The sequence below is a fragment of the Rhinopithecus roxellana genome, chromosome 9 (genome assembly GCF_007565055.1).
Source record: "Rhinopithecus roxellana isolate Shanxi Qingling chromosome 9, ASM756505v1, whole genome shotgun sequence".
In the NCBI taxonomy this organism is placed as follows: Eukaryota; Metazoa; Chordata; class Mammalia; order Primates; family Cercopithecidae; genus Rhinopithecus; species Rhinopithecus roxellana.
In genome coordinates this window covers 113,563,720-113,590,270 of record NC_044557.1, presented here as the reverse complement: position 1 = coordinate 113,590,270, position 26,551 = coordinate 113,563,720, and the positions used below count along the sequence as shown (strand labels likewise).

The 26,551-nt window shown below is 40.7% G+C and overlaps 1 protein-coding gene and 1 pseudogene across 1 annotated transcript in view; both read right to left on the bottom strand.

Moving 5' to 3' along the window:
- The window catches only part of DPYSL2 (dihydropyrimidinase like 2), a 145,766-nt gene that overhangs the window by 92,140 nt on the left and 27,075 nt on the right, over positions 1–26,551 (bottom strand). The gene's annotated exons all lie outside the window — the stretch shown is intronic.
- On the bottom strand, positions 19,157–19,870 carry LOC104673966 (annotated as a pseudogene).

Sequence of the window (26,551 nt, the reverse complement as noted above, 5' to 3'; positions counted from 1 at the left end):
CAAAGACTATACTTTCTCTCTCTTCAGCACCCACCATAAGGCCTTGCATGTAATAGGCAAACAAATTCTGAAAGGATGGATGGATGGATGGATGGATGGATGGATGGATGGATGGATGTTTGTATGCATGGATGGATAAGTGGGTGGGTGGGTGGATGGATGGATGAACGGATGGATGGATGGATGTGTGAGTGGACAAATGGATGGACGGATGGGTGAGTGGGTAGGTGGATAGATGGAGGGGTGGGTGGATGAATAGATGGATGATGGTTGAATAGATGGATAGACAGATGATGGGTGGATGGATGGATGGAAAAGTGGATGGATAGAAGAGTGGATGGAACAGATGGATGATGGAAGGATGGACACTCAGGTAGATGGATAGATGATGGGTGAATGGATGGACGGATGGGTGGGTAGGCGGGTGCACAATGGATAGATGAATAAATACATTACACAAATGTCCCCATTATAAAATGCAGTCACACTGGGACTTGAGTCTAACATAACCTTCTGAAGCACAAAATTTACAACCAGGTCCTGTCTTAGGCCTCATCCATTTAGTTAAAGTTTCTAGGAGGACTGTGGGTGGCTTCTTTTCTATTCTCTTTCTTCTCATCATCTACTCCTTTCCCTCCTGTCAAGCCTGTGAGAGGTTTACCTTGAGGCTGTTGTCAGTGTCCTTACCTGCCCTTCAGTCCTATGAGCCCCACTGCTTTGTCAACCACCCTCTGTTCAGTTTGTAATCAAGTCCAAAGAGGATATGTGTGTCACAAGGCCCTATCGTCCAAGAGTTAGTATTAGGTATTCTCTCTTTGAGAAAATATTCAGCATTTCACAGTAAGCAACCGGATAATTCCCTCAGGTTTACAATCCCCTCCTTTCTCCTGCAGGGCCCCTTTGGGGGAGGGGGATCCTGTGATTTTTGTGTCTGAGCCCAGGCCCCTTCCAAGAGTCATCAACCAGAGCCTGCTCATCCCCCAGGTCCTCCCCTAAGATTTGTCTGACTTCTCTGTACTCCATCTGTCCACCCAGCAAGGTCATTTCCAGACCATCACTCTCTCATCAGCTTGCAGAAGCCCTGCCCTTCTGTGTACCGTCATCTCTGTCTCCAGGACACTTCTGCACATTTATTCAGGACATAATCAGCTGGGTTTTTCCATGTTTATCTGGCACTGAGATGTGGCAGAGGCCACTAGCTCTTCATGAAATCCATGAAGGCTCTCCTCTTTTTCCAGGACACACAACTGGACTGCATTTCCCACCCTCCTCGGCAGTGGGATGTGACAGAGTTCTAGCCAACGCAGTGCATCTCTTCAAGGCCTGGAACATAGACAACTCCCTCTTCCTCCTCCAGGCTTTTTCTCCAAGCTGACAGGATGACGGTTGCCCAGACAACTTTGGGAGCTGTGTGTTGAAGATGTTAGAACCACCAGCAGCTTGACTTTCCAGTTAATTGCATGGAGCAGGGACCCTGCACCTTTCTCTGCCCACTCAACAGAAACACCTACCTTGAACTATTATGTGATATACAAATAAACTCCTTTTGTGCTCGAGTCATTATATATAGTGGAGTCGATTTATTATAGCAGCAGTATTCTTTCTACCATAACTCCTAACTTAATCCTGTTTGAATTTAAAATTTGTGTGAAATACACCCACTCTCAGTTCCTTCACTTTGCTGACCCCTGTGACTTTGGCCTGCCCTTATCTTTAGCCATTAACTCCCAGGGCTATCTGAGTCCTCATCCCTTCACCACATCATCAAGACGTGATGAGCCACCCTCTTCATTCATTGCCTGGACCACTGTCACCAGCAGCATCATTCCACTACTCTTACCCTGCAACCTCCCAATCCTGGTGCAGCCCTAAAATTCACTATTCCTTCACCACTTCTGTGGGAGCAGCTACAGAACACTCATACTGCGTTAAAGATTGGCACAAAAAGAAGTCATGATATCAAAAAGACATCTGCACTCATATGTTTACTGCAGCACAAGTCACAGTTGCAAAAATATGGAACCAACCTAGGAGCCCACTGACCATTGAGTGGATAAAGAAAATGTGGTACATATACACCATGGAGTACTACTCAGCCATAAAACAGAATGATAAAGAATGATATAATATCTTTTGAAGTAACTTGGATGGAGCTGGAAGCCATTATTCTAAGTGAAGTAACACAAGAATGGAAAACCAAACACTGTATGTTCTCACTTATAAGTGGGAACTAAGCTATGAATACACAGAGGCATACAGGGTGATATAATGGACTTCAGAAACTCAGAAGAAGGAGGGTGGGAAGGGGGCTAGGCATAAAAAAACACTACACACTAGGTGCAATGTACACTCCTTGGGTGATGGGTGCACTAAAATCTCAGACTTCACCACTATACAATTCATCTACGTAACCAAAAACCACTTGTACCCCAAAAGCTATTGAAATTTTTTTTTTTTAATTCTTTTAAAAAGGAACTGGGACAGATCACTCCAGAAGAGCTTCCCCTGAAGACTTCCCACTGGTCCTCGACCTGGCCACCCTCTCACACCTCTCAGCAGCTGTCACCACCTTTGCCATGTTTCCTGGGTCATCCTCAATCATGTTCTTATGAGCTCAGTCTAGCTGGAGAGCCCAGTGCTGAACGAGGAATCACAAATGGAATAAGGATTTGTAGGAGAGCATCACGCACAACCCTCTTTTCTCCTTCCCTAGGTCTCATAGGAAAAGGTCAGCCCATTCAAGGATTATTCCCAAATCCATGCTGTTTCCCACCCCGCCCTACTCCCCGATCTCGAAGTCTTCCTCTCCATCCCTCAGTCCGTTGAGCTTGGAAACCTCCCGCAGCCATTCCCATCTCCCTGGCCCTGTGCTCCTCACCACGATTGCCCTCCCTTGCTGTTCCTACATGGTTAAGCTTCAGGAATGGTTAGCGTACACTCCTGACCTCCACTTCCTCAACTTCAACTTCCATTTGCTTCTCAACCCACTACAGTTGGCCTCTTCCCCTGACTCCATTAGAAATGCTGGGCAAACAGCATGCTAATTGGAAACTAATGCACACTTTGTGATCTTTATTTTAACTGAGCTCATTGTGATACTTAACATTATTGCCTCTACCTTTTTTCTTCCAACTTCCCGTCCCTTGCTTCTGTGATGCCTTTTTTTCTGGCTCTCTTCATGCTTTTATGACTCTTCTTTCCAAATGTTCATTGAGTTCCTCTTACCCAATCTTAAATATCAGTGATCCCTGAGGTTGTCTCCTAAGCCTCTTTCTCTGCCATAGTTTCAACAATTACCTAAATGTTTCTGACTTCCAAAGCTTTATTCCTGACCCTTTCCACACTTAATTCATTCATTCACTCACTCATTCATTCATTCATTCAGCAGGGTTACATTAAGTGACTTCTATGTGCCAAGGGATATGATAGTGAAAAAACCTACAACACCTCTGCCCTCATGGAAGTTACCTTCTACAAGGGGATAACCATTTAATTAATGGGTAAAGAAACAAACACACAGGATAACTTCAGATTGTGGTCAGTGCCATCAAGGAAATAAACGGAGGGTAGAGAGGTGGAAAGGTACTTTAGACAGGGTGGTCTAGGAAGGTCTTTCTGGGGATCTGATATTTAAGTGGGGATTTAGTCCCAAGAGCAAACATCAGACTTTGCCTCTGGAGTGAAAATTCTGGACTTAGCCTCAGGCAGCAGAGTTCTAGACTTAGCCTCTGAAGGAATTAGCAGAATGTGGTATCTGGGAGCTGAGTTCAGGACTTCATGTCTGGAAAAAGATATTGTGGCTTCAATTCATTTTTTGCAGCAAAGTTTCTGACTCAATGTGTTAATTAAAAAGGAAGACTTAGTCTTTGGACTAAGATGAGAAGGAGGAAGCCATCTGGGAGAAGAGAGTTTATGTAAGAGGAAACAAAAACATGAAAGACTGAGATTAGGATGAGGTGGAGTGTTTTGGGAACAGAAAGGAGTCTAGTGTGACTGGAGAACTGTGAGCAAGAGAGAGTGATAGACATGAGTGTGGCCCTTTAAAAACCGTGCCACAAATTCTTTGGCATCCTCCTTATGAAAGGTGGGGTCTACATGCCCTTCCTTTGAATTTGGGCGGGCTTCTGGCTGCTTTGACCAGTAGAGTATGACAGAAGAGATGCCTCCCAAGGACAGGTCACAGAAAGCATGGTCTGAGTTCGGACACAGGTGTGGGAAATCCAGCTACCCTAAGGCCACCCTGCTGTAAAGAAGCTCAAGCCATGGAGAGACCAATGTAGGAATTCCAGCAGAGAGTCCCCCCCAGCCCAGCCTTCCTGCCATGGTGCCAAGGTGATAGACGTATGAGTAAGAAAGACTCTGGAGGACTCCACCCCAGTTGTTCAAGTTGCCCAAAGCCATTCAAGTTTTCCCAGATAAGGGCCTAGACATCGTGGAGCAGAGACAATGTATCCCTGCTCTACTGTGTTCAAACTCCTGATCCACAAGATCCATGAGTACAGTAAGACTGTTGTTGGCCTTTGCCACTACATTTTGGGGCTATTTGTTGCACAGTAACATCTGCTTTGTACAACTGAAGTTACAGCAGCAGGCAGGGACCACATCTACAGGACTGTGGGCCATGGAAACAAATTCAGATTTTATTCTATGCTTTTTTTTTTTTTTTTTTTTTTTTTTGAGACAGAGTCTCACTCTGTCGCCCAGGCTGGAGTGCAGTGGTGCGATCTCGGCTCACTGCAAGCTCTGCCTCCTGGGTTCACGCCATTCTCCCGCCTCAGCCTCCTGAGTAGCAGGGACTATAGGTGCCGCCACGCCCGGCTAATTTTTGTATTTTTAGTAGAGACGGTGTTTCACCATTCACAGGATGGTCTTGATCTCCTGACCTCGTGATCCGCCCACCTGGGCCTCCCAAAGTGCTGAGATTACAGGCGTGAGCCACCGCACCCAGCCGGATTTTATTTTATGTTTAAAAGGAAACCATTTAAGCATTCTAATCAGGAACAACAAAATCTGACTCATACTTTTTACATACTATTCCAGCTGTAATGTGGTGGTACGAGGGTCACAGAGAGGCAACCAGTAAGAAGGTGAGAGTGGATTGTGGCTAAGACCAGGGCAAGGGCACTTGAGATAAATGGACAGATGTGTCATCTATGTTGGAGGCAATAATAAGTTACCACTTTTGCAGTAATTACTGGGCCAGGCACTGTTCTCAGTGCTTTGCAAGTATTAACTCTGGTTAAGCCTCAGAATACATATAATCCTGACAACAACTCTGTGAGGTAGAGTGGAAACAAAGTGAGATTAAGGAACTTTTCTCAAGACCCAAAACTCACACGTGGCAGAGCCAGGAATCAAGCTCTGCAGTCTGACCAGCGTGTGTCCTTCCTCTTATCCACTCTTGTTTCTGCTGCCAGTAAAAGTCACCAATAGATTGGATGTGGAGTAAGTAGGAGAAAACTATCAAGTGTGAACTCTAGATTTGGGTATTGAATCAAAGTGAATGGTGGTATATAAATAAAACTATCATATCGAGTGTGAACTCTAGATTTGGGTATTGAATCAAAGTGAATGGTGGTATATAAATAAAACTATCATATCGAGTGTGAACTCTAGATTTGGGTATTGAATCAAAGTGAGTGGTGGTATATAAATAAAACTATCATATCAAGTGTGAACTCTAGATTTAGAAATTGATTCAAATGTGAATGGTCGTACATTAACACAGGGGTCCCCAACCCCTGGGCTGCAGCCCAGTACCGGTCTGTGGCCTGTTAGGAACTGGACCTCACAGCAGGAGGTGAGCAGCAAGTGAGCCAGCACTACCACCTGAGCTCCACCTCCTGTCAGATCAGCCAGCCAGTGGATTCTCACAGAAGCTCGAACCCTATTGTGAACTGCACATGGGAGGGATCTAGGTTGTGTGCTCTTTATGAGAATCTGACGAATGCCCTAATGATCTGGGGATCATGTCATCCCAAAACCATCCCCCAGTCCCTCTTTCCATGGAAGAACTGTCTTCTGTGAAACTGGTCCATGATGCCAAAAAGGTTGGGGACTGCTGTATTAACGGATGTAAGAAAGACCAAGTGATGAGTGGGGTAAAGTGGGGGGGGGGGTGGGATTATGGGGGAGCTGATCAGGATTTCCACTTGATTAGGGGGATGGTTTCCACTGGGGCCATGGTAATTTGAGATGCCTTTCAGACATCCAAGTGGAAATCATAAGGCACTCAAGTGAGAAGTGGGGGCTTAAGATGTGTATTTAGGAACATCCACTCACAGATGGTAATTAAGTCAAAGAATTGTGTGACACCAGCTGAGGAGGAGGTAATGGTGGAGAGAAGAGGGTCAGTCCTGATACCTCTGATTCAACTAAAGAGAGGGTGGTCTGCAAAGAAGACTCAGAAAGAGTGGCCAGAGAGAGGCAGAGTATTGGACACCAAGAATGGAGGGTATTTCAAGAAAGCAGGAGTGGTTGGCTAAGGCTGCTGAGAGGCAATATAACCACTCCCACATCCCATGGGCATCAACTCAGAAATGCCCAATGATCAACTCTAGTAGAGTCATGCATTTCTCATTCTCACCCCCCCCATCCCTCCCCCTGCTTCTTTCAAGGCTGCTGAGGGCAGGCGGAGGGTGAGGTAATGGATGTGGCAGCAACTGTGTAGTGTAAGGTACCATTAATAACTGTGGACAGCTGCTCTCTTACAACTTCCCTTCCTCTAGCTCAATTTAAATTCTTCTGTAGACTTGGAGGCCTGACAAACACTCATCATATGATTAATGATGTTTCTTTCCTTTCTGGTTGGAAAATGGGCGGAATCAGCACATTGTAACTGCTGGTGATTATATTTACATAGATCATACTAAAGTCCGCATGCACCTATATTAAAAGGATAAAATTATACGTATTGCAGAGACAGAGGATGTTAACATTTGGAGAATACCAGTAGGAAATCTCCATCTGCCCAAAAATGATGGCTGCTTACTGTTTTAATGTTTCTGTTAAAGCATAGAGATGAACCTGGCTCAAGTGAGATATTGGGTATCACCAACACCCATTCTTGCTGCTTGGCAGAGAGGAAGCCCTCGAATCCTTCCCCTAGAAGTTCTCATGGGGAGCAGCCCACAGAACCTGGCTGTGAGCTGTGAGCTGTGAGCTGTGAACAGACTCATTTATGTCTGCCTTCAACATCAAGTAAATGGAGGTCCAGAACTTCCCAGGCCTGCAGATAGGTGCATCCCACCAGCAGAGGGCTGCAATCATTGTGAATAAAAGCTAAATGTGATCTTAAATAGAGAATAAAGTGAAAATAAATCCTTTGATTGGGCTCTGTCTAAAAGTATCCTAAGGCTTGTCTTTTCCTCACCTGTAAATAATCCACGGAAGGCCTGACCTGGAGAATGGAAATATACCCTGTTTTGTGAAAGTTCTAAACACACAGCCCCTGCCACCCAGGTTCAGGTCAGGCAGAATGAGCTGCCAAGGCCGTCGGGCATAGGTGTGTCTGCTCCTGATTAATGATTACACCCTGTCTTTTGATGAACCAACTCTGCTTAGCATACCAGATTATCTCCCATGGACTAGCCATGGCAGAGCTGGGATGTGAGGCAAAGGAAAGTGGAGGAAGGACTTTTGTGCAATGTTTCAGCTCAGCACGCTGAGATGGGAGCATGGTCTCCAGGCGTGGTTGGTGAATTTAGGAATGAGCAGTGGCATTACTGAGACATCACAGATGACTGCAATCCCAGGGGACTCCTCCCTGCAACCCTGACTTCCTGTTGAAACTTGCTGAATTTAATACAAGCTACAGTATAAAAGATCTTGGGGTGGGTAGAGGGAACCTTGACATCAAAGCAAGAAACCATCAAGGAAAAGATCAATAGAGCCGATGATATAGAAAATTTAAATGTCTTAATATACATAAAATTTAAAAGTAGATAAATGAAGAAATAAATATTTGAAACCTATGAGTTAATATCCTTAATTAACTCTTTATGAATCATAAAGATGAATATTCCAAATTGCTTCAAGAGCTAAGAAAAGCACATGAATCAGCCACTCATAAAAGAAGAAATTAAATGCTCAGTAAATATACGAAAATAGGTTTGTTGTTGTTGTTTTTTTTTTTTTTTTTTGAGACGGAGTCTCACTCTGTTTCCCAGGCTGGAGTGCAGTGGCCCTATCTCAGCTCACTGCAAGCTCCGCCTCCCGAGTTCACGCCATTCTCCTGCCTCAGCCTCCGGAGTAGCTGGGACTACAGGCACCCGCCACCACGCCCGGCTAATTTTTTGTATTTTTTAGTAGAGACAGGGTTTCACCGTATTAGCCAGGATGGTCTCGATCTCCTGACCTCGTGATCCGCCCGCCTCGGCCTCCCAAAGTGCTGGGATTACAGGCGTGAGCCACCACGCCCGGCAAGAAAATAGGTTTAACTTTACTAAAGGACAATTTTTAAAAATTGAGATCTTGTATTTTAGATGTTAAATAGATGGAGCCTGAAAAGATTGAAAATACTGTACTAAATGTTAACCAAAGTGTGAAGCAATGAGCTCTCTCATTTCTTTCACAGGAATGTAAATTGGTACAATCTCTGTGGAAGGAAATATGATTAAAATGTTTAATGTCCATAACCCTTGATACAGAAGTTTCTTTTCTGTAAATTTATTGTAAGGAAATAATGGGCAAATATTCATGTTTATGAAAGTTCTTCCTAGCACTACTAGAAATAGTTTAAACTGGGCGTAGTGGCTCATACTTGTAATCCTAGCACTTTGGGAGGCCCAGGCGAGCGGATTGCCTAAGCTGAGGAGTTCGAGACCAGCCTGGGCAACATGGTGAAACCTCGACTCTACTAAAATACAAAAAATTAGCCAGGCATGGCGGCGTGCGCTTGTAGTCCCAGCTACTCGGGAGGCTGAGGCTGGAGAATTTCTTGAACCCAGGAGGCGGAGGTTGCAGTGAGCTGAGATGGCGCCACTGCACTCCAGCCTGGAAGACAGAGCAACACTCTGTCTAAATAAATAAATAAATAGTTTTAAAAATAGTCAAAACAATGGAGAATTGCTGAAATTCATGGTATATCTAACCATATGACTATTTTTTTAGTGGGCAACATATTATTAAATACAAAGAGCAAGATACAACAGAGTTTATACATTAGGATCCCATCTTTTTAAATTAACAGACTTTATTTTTTAGAGCAGTTTAGGTTTACAGAAAAAGAGCAGAAAGTAACAAGATTCCCATATATCCTTTTCTCCCCCCACCACAAGGCAAACACCGTTTCTCCTATTACTAATATATTAACATCTTGCATTAGTGTGATGATACATATGTTACAAGTGATGAGCCAATACAGTTACATTATTATTCACTGACATCCACAGTTTACATTAGGGCTCACTCTTGGGTGTTTGTATATTCTATGGTTTTAAAAAGGTAATAAGACGTATCCACCACCACAGTATCTTGTAGAAGAGTTTCACTGTCTAAAAATCCCCTGTGCTCTACCTACTATTGCTCTCTTCCACTCACCCCTTCCCCAAGCCCATGGCAAACACTGATCTTTTTACTGACTCCACAGTTTTGCTTTAGCAGAATGTCATAGAGTTGGAATCACATTATGTAGCCTTTTCAGATTGGCTTCTTTCTCTCAGTAATAAACGCTTAAGGTTCTTTTGTTCCTTTTCATGACTTGTAGCTCATTTCTTTTTATCACCAAGTAATATTCCATTGTCTGAATGTGCCACAGGTTGTTTATCCATTCACCTACTCAAGGACATCTTGGTAGATTTCTAGTTCTTGTAATCATGAATAAAGCTGCTATAAACATTTCTGTAGAGGTTTTTGTTAGACATAAGTGTTCATGTCCTTTGAATAAATACCAAGGAGCACGATTGCAGGATCATATGGTAAGATAATATTTAGTTTTGTAATACACTGCCAAACTGTCTTCCAAAGTGGCTGCACCATTTTGCTTTTCTGCCAGCAATGAATGAGTTCCTGTTGCTCACATCCTCACCAGCATTTGGTGTTAGGATGTGGAGCAACAGGAACTCTCATTCATTGCTGGTGACGATGCAATGAGATGCCACTACACACGAAAATCCAGGATGAATTTTGGCCATCCTAACAGGTGTGTAGCAGTATCTCATTGTTGTGGGGTTTGTTTGTTTGTTTTAGACAGAGTCTTGCTTTGTTACCCAGACTGGAGTGCAGTGGTGTGATCTTGGCTCACTGTAACCGCCACTGCCCAGGTTCAAACGATTCTCTTGCCTCAGCCTCCTGAGTAGCTGGGATTACAGGCATGTGTCACAAGGCCTGGCTATTTCTTTTTTTTGTTTGTTTTTGTATTTTCAGTAGAGACAGGGTTTTGCCATATTGGCCAGACTGGTCTCAAAACTCCTGGCCTCAGATGATCTGCTTACCTCGCCTCCCAAAGTTCTGGGATTACAGGCATAAGCCACCGTGCCCGTTCTGATTGTTTTAATTTGCAGTTCCCTGATGACGTATGATGTGGAGCACCTTTTCACATGCTTATTTACCATGGGTACATTTTCTTTGGTGAGGTGTCTCTTATGATCTTTGGCCCACTTTTTAATTGGGTTGTTTGTTTTCTTGTTGTTGGATTTTAAGAGTTCTTTGTATATTTTGGATAACAGTTCTTTACCATATGTGTGTCTTTTGCAATTTTTTTCCTACAAGTCTCTGGCTTATCTTTTCATTCTCTTGACTGTCTCTTTCACAGAACAGAAGTTTTCTACTTTTGAAGTCCAGCTTATCAATTAATCTTTTTCATGGATCATGCTTTTGGTGTTGTATCTAAAAAGTCATCTTCTATGTATATTCTAAAGAGTTTTATAGTTTTCCATTTTCCATGTAGGTCTACGATGTATTCTGGGTTAATTTTTCTGAAAGATGTGAGGTCTGTGTCTAGATTTATGTTTTTGCATATGGTTGGCCAGTTGTTCCAGCACCATTTGTTGAAAAGGCTGTATTTTCAACATTGAATTGTCCTTGCTCCTTTATCAAAGATATGTCAACTATATCTGTGTGGGTTCCTTTCTGGGCTCTCTGCTCTCTTCCCTTGATTTGTTTATCTACCACACTGTCTTGGCAACTGTAGCTCTATAGTAAGTTTTGAAGTCAGATGGTATCTAATTTGTTTTTCTCCTTCAATTTCATGTTGCCTATTCTAAATCTCCTTTGCCCCTCCATATAAACTTTAGATTCAGTTTGTTGATATCTACTAACAACTTGCTGGCATTTTGATTGTATCTAATGTGTAGATCAAACCAGGAAGATCTTGACAATCTATCTATGAACATGGAAAATCTTTCCATACATATATATATATTGTTAGATTTATACCTAAGTATTTTTGGTACATAATAGTATGTTTTTAATGTAAATTCTAATTGTTCATTGCTGGTATATACAAAAGCAACTGACTTTTGTATAATAATCTTATATCCTACAATCTTGATATAATCATTTAATAGTTCCAGGAGATTTTAATGTTGATGATTCTCTGGGATTTGTTACATATACAATTTTATATATATATGTGTGTGTGTATGTATGTGTGTATGTATCTTATATATATAATACATGTATATGTATATATATTATATATGTATATATGCTAATATATATAACTACACATACAAGTATATATATAATTTTTTTTTCACTCTGTCACCCAGGCTGACAATCATGGCTCACTGCAACCTCTGTCTCCCAGACTCAAGCAATCCTCCCACCTCAGCCACCTTTGCAGCTGGGACTACAGGTGCATGCCCCCCAACCCAGCTAATTTTTTGTATTTTTTTGTAGAGATGAGATTTCGCCACGTTGCCCAGGCTGGTCTCAAGCTCCTTGACTCAAGCTATCCACCTGCCTCAGCCTCTGGGATTACAGGCATGAGCCACTGCACCAAGGCTTTCCATATATTTAGATCTTCTTTGATTTTGTGCACAGGGAATTGTAGGTTTCCTCACATAGATTTTATACATATTCTGTTAGATTTATATCTATTTTTTTGGTATTAACATAAACAATAGTATGTTTTTAATGTAAATTCTAATTGTTCATTGCTGGTATATAGAAAACCAATTGACTTTTGTATAATAACCTTATATCCTACAATCTTGATATAATCATTTAATAGTTCCAGGAGTTTTTATTGTAGTTGATTCTTTGGCATTTATTACATAGACAGTGATGTCATATGCAAACAAAGTTTTATGTCTTCCTTCCCAATCTATATACCTTTTTTTTTTCTTTTCTTGCTTCTTGTATTACCTAGGATTTCAGTGCAATGTTAAACAGAATTGCTAAGAAGGGAAATCGTTGGCCTTTTCCTATTGTTAGCAGGAAAATTTATGGCTTCTCACCTTAGATATGATGTTAGCCGTTTGTGTAGATCTTCTTTATCAAGTTGAGAAAGTTCCCTTATATACTTAGTTTTCTGAGAGTACTTATCACTAACAGATGTTGAATTTTGTCGATATTTTTACTGCATCTACTGGTATAATCATGTGTTTTTTTTCTTCTTTAGCCTGCTGATGTGATTGTACTAATTGATTTTGAATGTTGAACTACTCTTGTAAACCTGGAATAAATCCCACTGGTTCTAATGTAGAAACTCTTTGTATATATTGTTGCATTTTATTTGTCAATATTTTGGAGAATTTTTACATTTATATTCATTACAGATACTGGTCTATGGCTTTCTTTTCTTGTAATGCCTTGTCTGGTTTTGGTATTAGGGTAATTTTGGCCTCATAGAATGAATTAGGAGGTTCCCCACTGCTTCTGTTTTCTGGAAGAGATTATAGAGAATTTGTATAATTTACCTCTTAATTATTTGGTTGATTAAGATGGATAAAAGACTTAAATGTAAAATCCAAAACTATAAAACCCTGGAAGACAACCTAGACAACACCATTCTGGACATAGGAACCAGCAAAGATTTCATGACGAAGATGCCAAAAGCAAACACAACAAAAGGAAAAATTGATATATGAGATGGAATTAAACTTAAGAGCTTCTGCAGAGCAAAAGAAACTATCAACAGAGTAAACAGACAACTTACAGAATGGGAAAAAATGTTTGCAAACTATGCATCTGGCAAAGGTCTCATAATAGAGCATCTATAAAGAACTTAAACAAATTCACAAGAAAAAAACAAACAAACAACCCCATTAAAAAGTGAGCAAAGGACATGAACAGGCACTTTTCAAAAGAAGACATACATGTAGCCAACAAGCATATGAAAAAAAGCTCAGTATCTCTGATCACTAGAGAAACGCAAATTAAAACCACAGTGAGATACCATCTCACATCAGTCAGAACAGCTTTTATTAAAAAGCCAAAAAATGACTGGGCACAGTAGCTCATTCCTGTAATCCTAGCACTTTGGGAGGCCGAAGCGGGTCGGTCACGAGGTCAGGAGTTTAAGACCAGCCTGGCCAAGATGGTGAAACCCCGTCTCTACTAAAAATACAAAAATTAGCTGGGCGTGGTGGCAGGCATCTGTAATCCCAGCTATTCGCAGGCTGAGGCAAAGAATTGCTTGAACCTAGGAAGCAGAGGTTGCAGAGATCGTGCCACTGCACTCCAGTATGGTTTACAGAGCAAGACTCTGTCTAAAAAACAAACAAACAAAAAAGGGGGTGGGGAATAGCAGGTACTGATGAGGTTGGGGAGAAAATGGAACACTTATGCACTGTTGGTGGGAGTAAAAATTAGTTTAATCATTGTAGAAAGTAGTGGGGTAATTCCTCAAAGAACTAAAAATAGAACTACCATTCGACCCAGCAATCCAATTACTGGGTATATACCCAAAGGAATATAAATTGTTCTACCATAAAGACACATGCATGTGTATATTCGTTGTGGCACTATTTAAAATAGCAAAGACCTAGAATCAACCTAAATGACCACTGTAGATTGGATAAAGACAATGTGGTATATATATACTGTGGAATATTATGCAGTCATAAAAAAGAATGAGATCATGTCCTTTGCAGGAACATAGATGGTGCTGGAAGCCATCATCCTCAGCAAACTAACACAGGAACAGAAAACCAAATATTGCATATTCTCACATACAAGAGGGAGCTAAGTGATGAAAACACATGGACACAAAGAGGGGAACCACAGACACTGTAGCCTACTTGAGGATGGAGGGTGGGAAGAGGGGAGAGGATCAGAAAAAAATAAGTATTGGGTACTAGGCTGAGTACCTGGGTGATGAAACAATCTGTACAACAAACCCCGCATGACATAAGGTTACCTATATAACAAACCTGGACATGTACCCCTGAACCTAAAACAAACGTCTTAAAAAAAATTTGATTGAATTCACCAGTGAATGCATCTGGGCCTGGTGCTTTCTGTTTTGGAAGGTTATTTTCAATTCTATTTCTTTAATAGCAATAGGTCTATTCCAATTATCTATTTCTTCTTGTGTGAGTTTAGGTAGATTGTGTCTTCAAAGAATTGGCCCATATCATTTACATTATCAAATTTGTGGACATAGAGTTGTTCATAATCTTCCTTTATTGCCCTTTTAATGTCCACGGGATCAGCAGTGATGGCCTGTCTTTCATTTCTAATATTAGTAACTTGCGTCTTCTCTCTTATTTTCTTAGCCTAGAGTTATATCAAATGCTATGGGTTGAATGTTTGTCCCTTCAAAACTGACATTAAAACTTCATCCCCAGTGCAGCAGTGTTGAGAGGTAGACTTTTTGGGAGGTGACTGGGTCATGAGGGCTCTGCACTCATGAGTGGATTAATTCATTCACAGATTAATCAATTAATGGGTTATTGAGGAAGTGGGCTACTTATCACAAGAGTGGGTCTGTTATAAAAGCCAGTTTGGCAGTCTCTCACAAGTGCTCTCACATGTGATGCCCTGCACCTCCGCAGGACTCTGCAGAGAAGAGTGTCCACCAGCCAGAAGGCCCTCACCAGACACAGCACATGGACCTTGGACTTCCCAGCCTCCAGACCTGTAGGAAATAACTTCCCTTTCTTTATAAATTACCCAGTCTCAGGTATTCATTTATAGCAACAGTAAATGGACTGAGACATCAGTTGTACTGATCTTTTCAAAGAATCAGCTTTTAGTTTTATTTTCTCTTTTGATGTCCTGTTTTCAATGCCATTGATTTCTGCTCTAATTATTATTATTTCTTTTCTTCTGTTTACTTTGAATTTAATTTGCTCTTCCTTGTCTAGTCTCCTAAAGTGGAAGTTTAGATTATTGGTATTAGATATTTCTTCTTTTCTAATATACGTATTTAATGGTATAAATCTCTCATTAAGCACTGCTTTTGCTGCAGCCCACAAACTCTGATAAGTTGTATTTTTATTTTCTCATAGTTAAAAAATATTTTTAAAGTTTCTCTTGAGATTTCTTCCTTGACCCATGTGATATTCAAGCATATATTGTTTAGGCTGTGTGCAGTGGCTCACACCTGTAATCCCAAAGTTTTGGGAGACTGAGACAGGAGGATTGCTTGAGCCCAAGTGTTTAAGACCAGCATTGGCAACATAGTGAGACCCCCATCTCTACAAAAAATTTAAAAATTAGCCAGGCATGGTAGCATGCATCTGTAGTCCCAGCTACTCGGAGACTGAGGCAGGAAAATTGCTTGAGCCCAGTTCAAGGATGCAGTAAACTATGATTATGCCACTACACTCTAACCTAGGAGACAGAGCAAGACTTCTTTTCTAAAAATAAAATACAATAAAAGTATATTCTTAAAGTATTTGGGGATTTTCCAGCTATATTCCTGTTTTTGATTTCTAGTTTAAGTTCATTGTGGTTTGAGAGCTTACTTTGTATAATTTCTATTCTTTAAAACGTGTTAAGGGTGTGTTTTACGGCCTGGAATGGTGAATGTTCCATGTCCCATATGAGCTTGAGAAGAATGTGAATTCTGCTGTTGTTGGGTGATGTATTATATAAATTTCAGTTAGATCCATTTAGCTGATGGTGTTATTTGGTTCTACTATGTCCTTACTGATTTTGTCTGCTGGATCTGTCAGTTACTGACAGAGGGGTGTTGAAGTCTACAACTATAGTAGCAGATTTGTTTATATCTCCTTGAAGTTCTATCAGTTTTTGCCTCATATATTTTGATGCTCTGCTGTTAGGCACATATACAGTAAGGATTGCTATATCTTCTTGGAGAATTGACTTCTTTATCATTACGTAATGCCCCTCTTTATCCCGGATAATTTTCCTAGCTCTGAAGTCTACTTTGTCATAAATTAATATAGCTATTCTAACTTTCTTTTGATTTGTGTTAGCATGGTGTAATGGTAGATTGGGGCTGTCAACTTGACTGGATTAAAAGATACCCAGAAAGCTACTAAAGGATTAATTATTCTCAGTGTGTCAGTAGGCACTGAAACCATTCCTCTTCTGCTGAAAGTGTTTGGCTTTTGATTAGAATAATTGGGTTGCCCCAGGTATGTCTATAAGGGTGTATCTGGGGTAGATTAGTGTGTGAGTTAGTGGACAAAGTGGGGAAGATCCAGATGTAATGTGAGTGGGCACCATCCAATTGATTGGGGGCCTGGATGGAAGGCAGAGGAAGGGTAAACTCTCTCACTTCCAGAGCCAAGATGCCCATTTTCTCCTGCCCTCCGGTGTCAGAACTCTGGGATCTCCAGCTGTTGTGCTCTGGGACTTACACCAGACCCACTCTGCCCACCAGCTCTCAGGCCTTTGGCTCAGACTGAGAGTTATACCATACGCATCCTTGCATCTGAGGCCTTCATGCTTGCACTGAGCCAGCTACCAGCTTCCCTGGTTCTCCAGCTTGCAGACAGTCTATCATGGGAATTCTCAGCCTTCGTAACAGAGTGAGCCAATTCCTCTAATAAGCCACTTGTCATCTATCTATCTATCTGTCTCCCATCAGTCTGCTTTTCTGGAGAACCCTGACTAAAAGAAATGACTTATCTTTCTCCATCCTTTTACTTTTAATCTATCTGTATTTTTATATTTAGGGTGGGTTTCTTGTACACAGCATATAGTTACTTCTATTTTGCTTTAATTCACTCTGATAATCTCTATCTTTTAACTGGTGTATTTATGATTAAGATTTAAGTGATTATTGATAGTTGGATTAATATATTCTATGCTTGTTACTATTTTATATTTTTGTCCTTGTTCTTTGTTTCTTTTTTGTCTTTCACTCTTTTTCTGCTGTCTTTTTAATTGATTACTTTATGTAACTCCATTTTCTCACCTCTCAAAAAATCAATTATGTCCCTTTTTAGCTTTTTCTGGTCATTGCCCTTGAGTTTGCAGTATACATTTACAACCAATCCAAGTCCACGTTCAAATTATACTATACCACTTCATCACAGCTGATGCACATACTTTAGAGCAGAGTATTCCCAATGCTCCCTTCCCTTGTATTGTTACTTTCCCTTATTTAATTTATCCATAAGCTATAACTACCAAATACATTATTATTGTTTCTGTTGTTATTTGGGACAAACAGTTATCTGTTGGATCAATCAGGAATTTTTAAAAGACTTTATTTACTTTATTTTACCTTCATTTATTTCTCTCTAACACTCTTCCTTTCTTTAAGTAGATCCAAGTCTCTTTTTATGTCATTTTCCTTCTCTCTGAAGCATTTCTTTTAACATTTCTTGCAGTGTCACTGGTGACAAATTCCCTCAACATCTATTTGTCTGGGAAAGTCTTTATTTATCATTCAGTTTTGAAGGATAATCTTGCTGGATACAAAATTCTAGGTTGGTGGTTTTTTTCTTTCAACTTCTTTCACTTCACTCTCTTCTTGCCTGTATGGGTCTCAAGAGAAATCCAGTATGATACTGTCCTTGCTCCTCTCTCTATAAAGTGCTTTTTATTTCTGACTTCTTTCAAGGTTTTCTTGCTGGCTTTGATTTTCTGCAGCTTGAATGTGATATGCCCAGGGATAGATTTTGTAGTACTGATCCTGCTTGGTGTTCTCTGAGCTTCCTGTACCTGTGGTATGCTGTCTATTATTAATTTTGATAAATTCTCAGTCATTATGACTTCCAGTATGTCCCCTGTCCCTTTCTCTCTTTCTGCCCCCTCTGATATCACCTTTATACACAAGTTAAATCTTTGATAATTTTCCTGTATTTCTTGGATATTATGTTCTGTCATTTTCATTGTTTTCTCTCTCTGTATTTCCATTTTGGAAGTTTCTACCGACATTTCTTCAAGCTCACTGATTCTTTCTTTGGCTGTGTCCTGCCTCTTGATCAATCCAATAAAAGGCATTCTTCATTTCTAGTATAGTGTTTTCTTTATTTCTAGCATATCCTTTTGATGATGATGATGATTATCATTATTATTATTATTTTGAGACAGAGTCTTGCTCTGTCACCCAGGCTGGAGTGCTGTGGCGTGATCTCAGCTCACTGCAGCCTCTGCCTCCCAGGTTCAAGTGACTCTCCTGCCTCAGCCTCCCAAGTAGCTGGGATTATAGGCACCTGCCACCACCCCTAGCTAATTTTTGTATTTTTAGTAGGGACGAGGCTTCCCCATGTTGGTCAGGCTGGTCTCAAACTCCTGACCTCAAATGATCTGCCCGCCTCAGCCTCCCAAAGTGCTGGGATTATAGGCATGAGTCACTGCACCCAGTCTATTTTTTGTTTGGTTTGGTTTTGTTAATGAGATGAGGTCTCACTCTGTCACCCAGGTTGGAGTGCAATGGCACAATCACAGCTCACTGCAGCCTCGACCACCAGGCTCAAGTGATTCTCCTGCTTCAGCATCCCAAGTAGCTGGGACCACAGGCATGCACCACCATGTCTGGCGATTTTTTTTTTTTTTTTTTTTTTTAAGAAAGGAGGTCTCACTATAGTGCTTAGGCTGGTCTTGAACTCCTGAACTCAAACAATGTTCCTGCCTCAGACTCCCAAAGTGCTGGGATTACAGGCATAAGCCACTACACATGGCCTGATTATTATTATTATTATTACTGATAGGAGTTTAGGAGTAGAGGTTTAATAGGTAAAAGAGAAAGGAAAACAGCTCTCTCTCTCTCTAGTGTGAGAGACGGGACTTCTGAGAGAAAACGGCCTTGATTATTGTTTTTTAATCCACACAAAGTGTAAGTCATTTATTTTTCTTCTAGCCCTGGGCTCAGGACATAGATGGCTTCTGGGTTGACAATTTTCTCCAGGTTGCTTCTGAACTTAGAATAAAGCTCAGCGTAGAAAGCCCTCAGGTCAAGCACAGTGTCCCCGATCTCCCCATAGGGTGCCTCATCTTGCCTGTGCACCAAGGCCTGGTAATAATCCATTACATGAATTTCCTGGGAGGCCTTGGCCACAGCATCTCCATGTTCTGAGAAGTACTTAGACGTGGCTGTCTGGAAGGCTTCCACTTTGGTCTTGACTGCATTCATCCCCTCCAGCATCTTCTCCTGGAGTGATACCCCAAAATAATGTCCATTCTCAATCTTGGGGATCAGATGCTGGATCCATGTGATCACCAGAATGCATTTCTCTTTGAGAGTCCAGACTTCCGTCTTAACCAGGGAAACAGGAACAGGACCTTCTCATGCCAGGGAGACTTCTTTCTCCTCCTGCTTATCTGTTTCCAACTCATCATTCTTGGATAGAGGGTCTGGGATGGGGATTCCAGTGGTGCTCAGAGGGAGGTCAGATCAGCCACATTGAAGGAGTCTTCTTGCAAGAGCTGATTCAGATAAGATTTTCCGTGGCAAGAATCTGTAGGGGAATTCCTCAGTCTCCTGGAAAAGATTTTGCCTGAAGACCTTCACCTGCTTTCAGGCATCCCCACTCAGGTGCACTCCACAAGGCTTGGCCATGCTGCTCCAGGTGCTAGATCTCTGGTCTCCTGGCTAGTCCTGATTCTTTATTAAAGTTACCATCTCGCTGCTTATATTATGCATCTGTTCTTGCATGTTTTTCACTTTTTCCATTAGAGGCCTTAACACGTTAGCCATAGTTATTTTAAATTCCCTGTCAGGCTATCCAAAATCTCTACAATATATGGGTCTGGTTATGAGGCTTGTCTTTCAATTTGCCCTGTAATTTTTTGTTGAAGGACAGACACAATGTACTGAGTAAAAGGAATCTGGTTCTTGCTACTGCAGTGAGCTTCTGCTCCAGTAAGCGTTTTTGTTTTTTTTTTTTTTTTCAGTCAGGGTCTCTCTCTGTCACCCAGGCTGGAGTGCAGTGGCACAATCTTGGCTTACTACAACCTCCACCTCCTGGGTTCAAGCAGCCATCTTGCCTCAGCCACTCGAGTAGCTGGGATTACAGGTGTGTGCCACCACACCTGGCTAATTTTTGCATTTTTAGTAGAGATGGGATTTTGCCATGTTGCTGCCAGGCTGGCCTCCAACTCCTTGGCTCAAGCAATCCACCCACCTCGACCTCCCAAAGTTCTGGCATTACAGGTATGAGCCACCGCTCCTGGCCTCCAGTAAGCTTTGATTCTGTGTATTAACTTCTCTCGCCAATTGTAGGTGAAGTGCCTTGCCATGTGACCTCAATCATCTGACTGATAAAGAGTTGTTGATTTTTGGTTTCTGCAGGATTTTTCTTGTTGTGAGAATAGAAGTCGTAACTCACAAGTACCTAGCATCTCAGATGAGAAACTAAAAGCCTTCTCACTGAATCCCAATTATGTAACATTTATGTTACATACAATTATGTGTATATACATATAATAAATGTAAATGTATCTAATTTTTTTTTAAAAGACTCTATAAAGATATACACCAAAATGCTAATATTTTTGATATCTGTTGAGCAGATGGTGTAATCTACGTAGAAGGTCTAAAAGAATCAACAAAAAACTGGAACTGATAAGCAGTTGTAGCAAAGTTGCAAGATACAAGTTTAATATATAAAAGTCCATTGCTTTCCTGTATACCAACAATGAATAAGTGGGATTTATAATTAAAAACACAATACAATTTACATGAGCAACCACGAAATGATATCTTTAGGTATAAGCCTAACAAACACATCCAAGATCTATATAAGGAAGTCTATAATTTTTTGATGAACAAAATCAAAGAAGAACTAAATAAATGAAGAAATATTCCTATATTCATTAACTGGAAGACGATATTGTCAAGATATCAGTTCTTCCCAACTGGATCTATACATTCAACACAATCAAAATCCCAATCAAAATGCCAGCAAATTGTTTATGGATTTCAACAAATGAAATCTAAAGTTTATATGAAAAGTCAAAAGACCCAGAATAGGCAACATGAAATTGAAGGAGTAGAACAAGTCAGATACTTCCTGACTTTAAGGCTTAGTATAAAGATATGGTTGTCAAGACAAACAGATCAAGGGAAGAAAGCAGAGAGCCCAGAAAGAGACACATATAAATATAGTCAACTTATCTTTGCTAAAGGAACAGGGAAATTCAATGCTGAGATTTTTTTCTTTTCTTTTTTTTTTTTTGAGACGGAGTCTCACTGTCTCTCAGGCTGGAGTACAGTGGCATGATCTCAGCTCACCGCAACCTGTGCCTCCTGGGTTCAAGCGATTCTCCTGCCTCAGCCTCCGGAGTAGCTGGGATTACAGGTGCATGCCACCACGCCCGGCTAATTTTCTGTATTTTTAGTAGAGATGGGGTTTCACCATGTTGGCCAGCATAGTCTGGAACTCCTGACTGTGTTAACCAGGCTAGTCTGGAGCTCCTGACCTCAAGTGATCTGCCCACCTGCTTGCCAAAGTACTGAGCTTACAGGCGTGAGCCACTGCGCCTTGCTGAGACACTTTTTAAATTCCCTTTTGACATCTTCTTTGAGCCCATGGTTGTCCTGGAGTGTGTTTTGTTTCCACATATTTGTGAATTTTCCCATTTTCTTGCTGTCATAGATTAGTAGTTACATTTCACTGTGGTTGAAAAAGGTACTTAGAATTATTTTGAATGTCTTAAATTTGTTAAGACTCATTTTGTGGCCTAATATGTGATCTATCCCAGAGAACGTTTTGTGTGTGCCTGAGAAACACGTACATACTTCTGCTGTTGGATAAGAAGTTCTGCATGTGGTGGTTAGGTCCATCTGTTCCATAGTGTTGTTCAAGTCAGCTGTTTCTTTATTGATTTTCTGTCTGAATGTTCTATCCCTTATCCTAAGTGAGGTACTGAAGTCCCCTACTATTAATGTATTGCTGTCAGTTCCTGTCCTCATATCTGTCAATATTTGCTTTATATATTTAGGTGCTCTGATGTTGGGTATGTACATGATTGTTATATTTTCCTGTAGAACTGACCTTTTTATCATTATAAAATGATCTTCCTTGTGTCTACAGACAGTTTTAGACCTAAAGTCTATTTTGTCTGACATAAGTATAACCACCTCTGGTTTCTTTTGGTTGCTATTTGTATAAAATATCTTTTTCTATCCCTTTACTGTCAGCCTACATGTGTCTTTAATTCTAAAGTGTATCTATTCATTTTGTACACTTCATAGAAGTGTACACTTTTGTACATTTTGTACAATTCACAGAAAAGCTGTCTTCTCAAAAGGACTTTTAGAAGTAAAATGATAACATCGCATCTAAGTGACACATGTACTTACATCCATCGGGTTGGTGGTGGAGAGGAACCGGAAGAAATGAAGGATTTTAGACCAGAACAATATAGAAGATACTTTCAGATATAACCATTGTTACATGTGTGTAGCTTATTCAATACTACTGTGTATATAGAAGACAAACTTAAGTCTTTATTTGAAACATCTACTCCGTCTAGGTGTTTAGAAGTGCACAAAGTGTATTAAATGTAGCGGTAATAAAGAACACATTGTGTAAATATCCTTTTGTAAAATTCATAGGAAATATTGTCTTTTGGAAATTGAATGATCACACCACTTCTCTGAGCAGTACACTTTACTATATTCATGCTGGTTCAGGAAGAATAGAGGAGAAGGAATTGCAAAGGGTTTGATACCAGTGTGTGTATGGTGAAGCACAACTGGCCACTGTCCCTTATGTCCGTCCATTGTCTTTTACCTGACTGTGTTTATACCATACATAAAAGACAAGCAAGTCCTGATTTACAACATCTAGTCCTTCTAGATGTTAAAGAGGTCACCAGCGTATGACAAAAGGAGTGTTAGTAAACTAATACATTGAGTCTATTTTGTGTTAAAATTCATAGAAAAGACTGTTCTTAACCCTTATGGAAGTGAAATTGTGAAAATCCCTGCTAAGTACTATAGATGCTTATATCTGCCCGTTGGGTTGATAGAAGTAGGAAGGAAAAGAGTTCCAGGCTAGAATGTTCCTATTTAAAAGATACTTTCAGGCTGGGTACAGGGGCTCATGCCTGTAATCCCAGCACTTTGGAAGGCTGAGGCAGGTGGATCACCCGAGGTCAGGAGTTCAAGTCCAGCCCAGCCTGAAATTATCTTTTAAATAGGAACACCCTGAGCAAACAACGTATGATAAAAAGTAGAGCTAGTGGCTGGGTGCGGTGGCTCATGCCTGTAATCCCAGCACTTTGGGAGGCCGAGGTGGACGGATCACCTGAGGTTGGGAGTTCGAGACCAGCCTGACCAACATGGTGAAACCCTGTCTCTACTAAAAATACAAAATTAGCTGGACGTGGTGGCACAAGCCTGTAATCCCAGCTACTGGGGAGGCTGAGGCATGAGAATTGCTTAAACCCTGGAGGCGGAGGTTGTGGTGAGCCAACGTCCCGCCGTTGCACTCCAGCCTGGGCAACAAGAGCAAAACTCCATCTGAAAAAAAAAAGGTAGAGCCAGTGAATTAGCCAATTTGTAAATATCTTATTATAATGGATACAAAAAATGCACCTTGGATACAGAATTGTTAACCCCTCCCTGAGCAGTGTATATCAGGACTTGTTAGGTAGGCAGCAGAGGAGCAGAAGGAAGTGTGAAGGGAGAGATGTAGGCAGATGTGTTCATATTTACATTTTGACTGTAGCCAATTGATGTATGTGCATCTCTTTGGCTGAACTGCAGAAATATATTAAGTAATTCAATGGAAATATACCTCCTTGCTAACATTTGAATGGTATAGATCTGATAATGAATTATCTTAAAAACTATACTTGGTGTACTCTGTTCCTCTATGTTTCACTTTAAATTGAACACTACGGAAACGCAGTATGTTAATCGGAATTCCGCCAATACCTTTATCTAGAGTAGTGTTGCCATTTTTGTCTTCTATGAAATTTTTGTCCCAAAAGAGGTGGGATTATACTTTTTTCTAACAGATTGAGTCGGTGTCGTGTATTCTTGGTTATCAAAATATTCATATCACTTTGGGATTTTAAATTGGTAAATATTCATGATGTGTGAAAAAGCATGATACATACATACTGTATGCTCTCACTCCAATAAAACTGGATGCTGTGTCTAAACACACACAGGACCTAGAAGGACACAGCAAACTGTAAACTGCCTGTGATTGCGGACAACTTCGTTCTCTGCTTCTTGTGTTTTTCACTTTCCTATAATGCATGTATTAACTTGTTAAAAATAAAAGTTAGGCCCGGTGTGGTAGCTCACTCCTGTAATCCCAACATTTTACGAGGATGAGGCAGAAGGATAACTTGAAGCCAGAGTTTAAAACATGCTTGAGAAACACAGCGAGACCCCCATCTCTACAAAAATAAATAAATAAATAAATAAAATTAGAATAGTTCGGCACAGTGGTACATGCCTGTAGCCCCAAATACTCAGAAGGCAGAGGCAGGAAGCCCAGGAGATTGAGGTTCCCAGTGAGCTATGATCACGCCACTACACTCTAGCCTGGGCAACAGAGCAAGACTGCCACCTCAGAAAAAAAAAAAAATTTTAATAAAGGTAATTTTTAAAACCTGGAAACAATAAGTAAAGTGTATCTATTATAGACAGCATATGACTGGATCTTGTTTTTCATTCATTCAGTCACTCTATACCTTTTGTGGGGTTTTTGTTGTTTTGTTTTGTTTTTGAGACAAGGTCACTAAGACTGTCACCCAGACTAGAGTTCGGTGGCGAGCCCACTGCAGCCTCAACCTCCCAGCCTCAAGCGATCCTCCCACCTCAGTCTTCCTAGTAGCTAGGACTGCAGACATGTGCAACCACACCTGGTTAATTTTTAAAATTTTTTTGTAGATATGGGGTTTCCCTATGTTAAAGACATAGTTTGAGCCCAGGCTGGTCTCAAACTCCTGGGCTCAAGCAATCTTCCCACCTGGGCCTCCCAAATTGTTGGGATTACAGGCATTAGCCACCACACCCAGCCTCTATACCTTTTGATTGGTGAGCTTAATCCATTTACATTTAAGTAATTATTGATGAAGACTTACCATTGCCATTTTGTTAATTATTTTCTATTTGTCTTGCATTGTTTTGACTCTTGTTTTCTTGCTGTCTTCCTTTGTTGTTTGATGATTTTTGTAGTAATATGCTCTGAATTTTCATCTTTTGTGTATCTGTTACAGGTTTTTTTTTCTTTACTATTAGATAAAGGCTTGTGTAAAATATCTTACAGTTTTTAACCTTCTATTTTAAGTTCAATTGCATACAAAAACCATTTTACTCCCCCACACAAGCACTTTGTATTCTTTTAGACAAAGAGTGCATCTTTTTATATCATATATCCATTAGCGACATTTTCTCTATTAACTTTTATATTAGGATTAAAAGTTATTTATACACCATCTTTACAGTGTTACATGAATCTGTCTACGTCTATATATTTACCTTTCCCTGTGTGATTTATGCTTTCATATGCTTGTGTGTGTGTTGCTGTTTAGGTTAATTTTATTTCAATTTAAATTAGTTTCTAAAGCATTTTTTTGGTTCCAGATAGAAGAAACAAACAGACATGACAAGTAAATGATAAGTAAGTTAGGTCCACTGGTAATGGACTCCCTTCATTTTTGTTTGTTTGAGAAAAACTATCTCTCCATCACTTTTAAAGGATACTTTTACCTGGTATAGTACTCCTGATTGAAAGCTGTGTTTTGGCCGGGCAGGCGCCGTGGCTCACGCCTGTAATCGCAGCACTTTGGGAGGCCGAGGCGGGCAGATCACGAGGTCAGAAGATCGAGACCATCCTGGCTAACACGGTAAAACCCCGTCTCTACTAAAAATGCAAAAAAGTAGCCGGGCGTGGTGGCGGGTGCCTGTAGTCCCAGCTACTTGGGAGGCTGAGGCAGGAGAACGGCGCGAACCCGGCAGGCGGAGCTTGCAGTGAGCCGAGATCATGACACTGCACTCCAGCCTGGGCGACAGAGCGAGACTCTGTTTCAAAAAAAAAAGAAAGAAAGTTGTCTTTTGTTCAATATTTAGAACATATCATCCCACTGTCTCCTAGCCTGCAAAGTTTCTGCCAAGAAATCCACTAATATTCTTACAGAAATTCTCTTAAAAGTGACAAATCACTTTTCTCTTGCTGCTTTAAAAATTCTTTATTTGTCCTTAACTTTCGACAACTTGATTAAAATGTGTCTCGTGTACAGAAAATTCCCAACATGGTGTTTTTACTTAAGATTT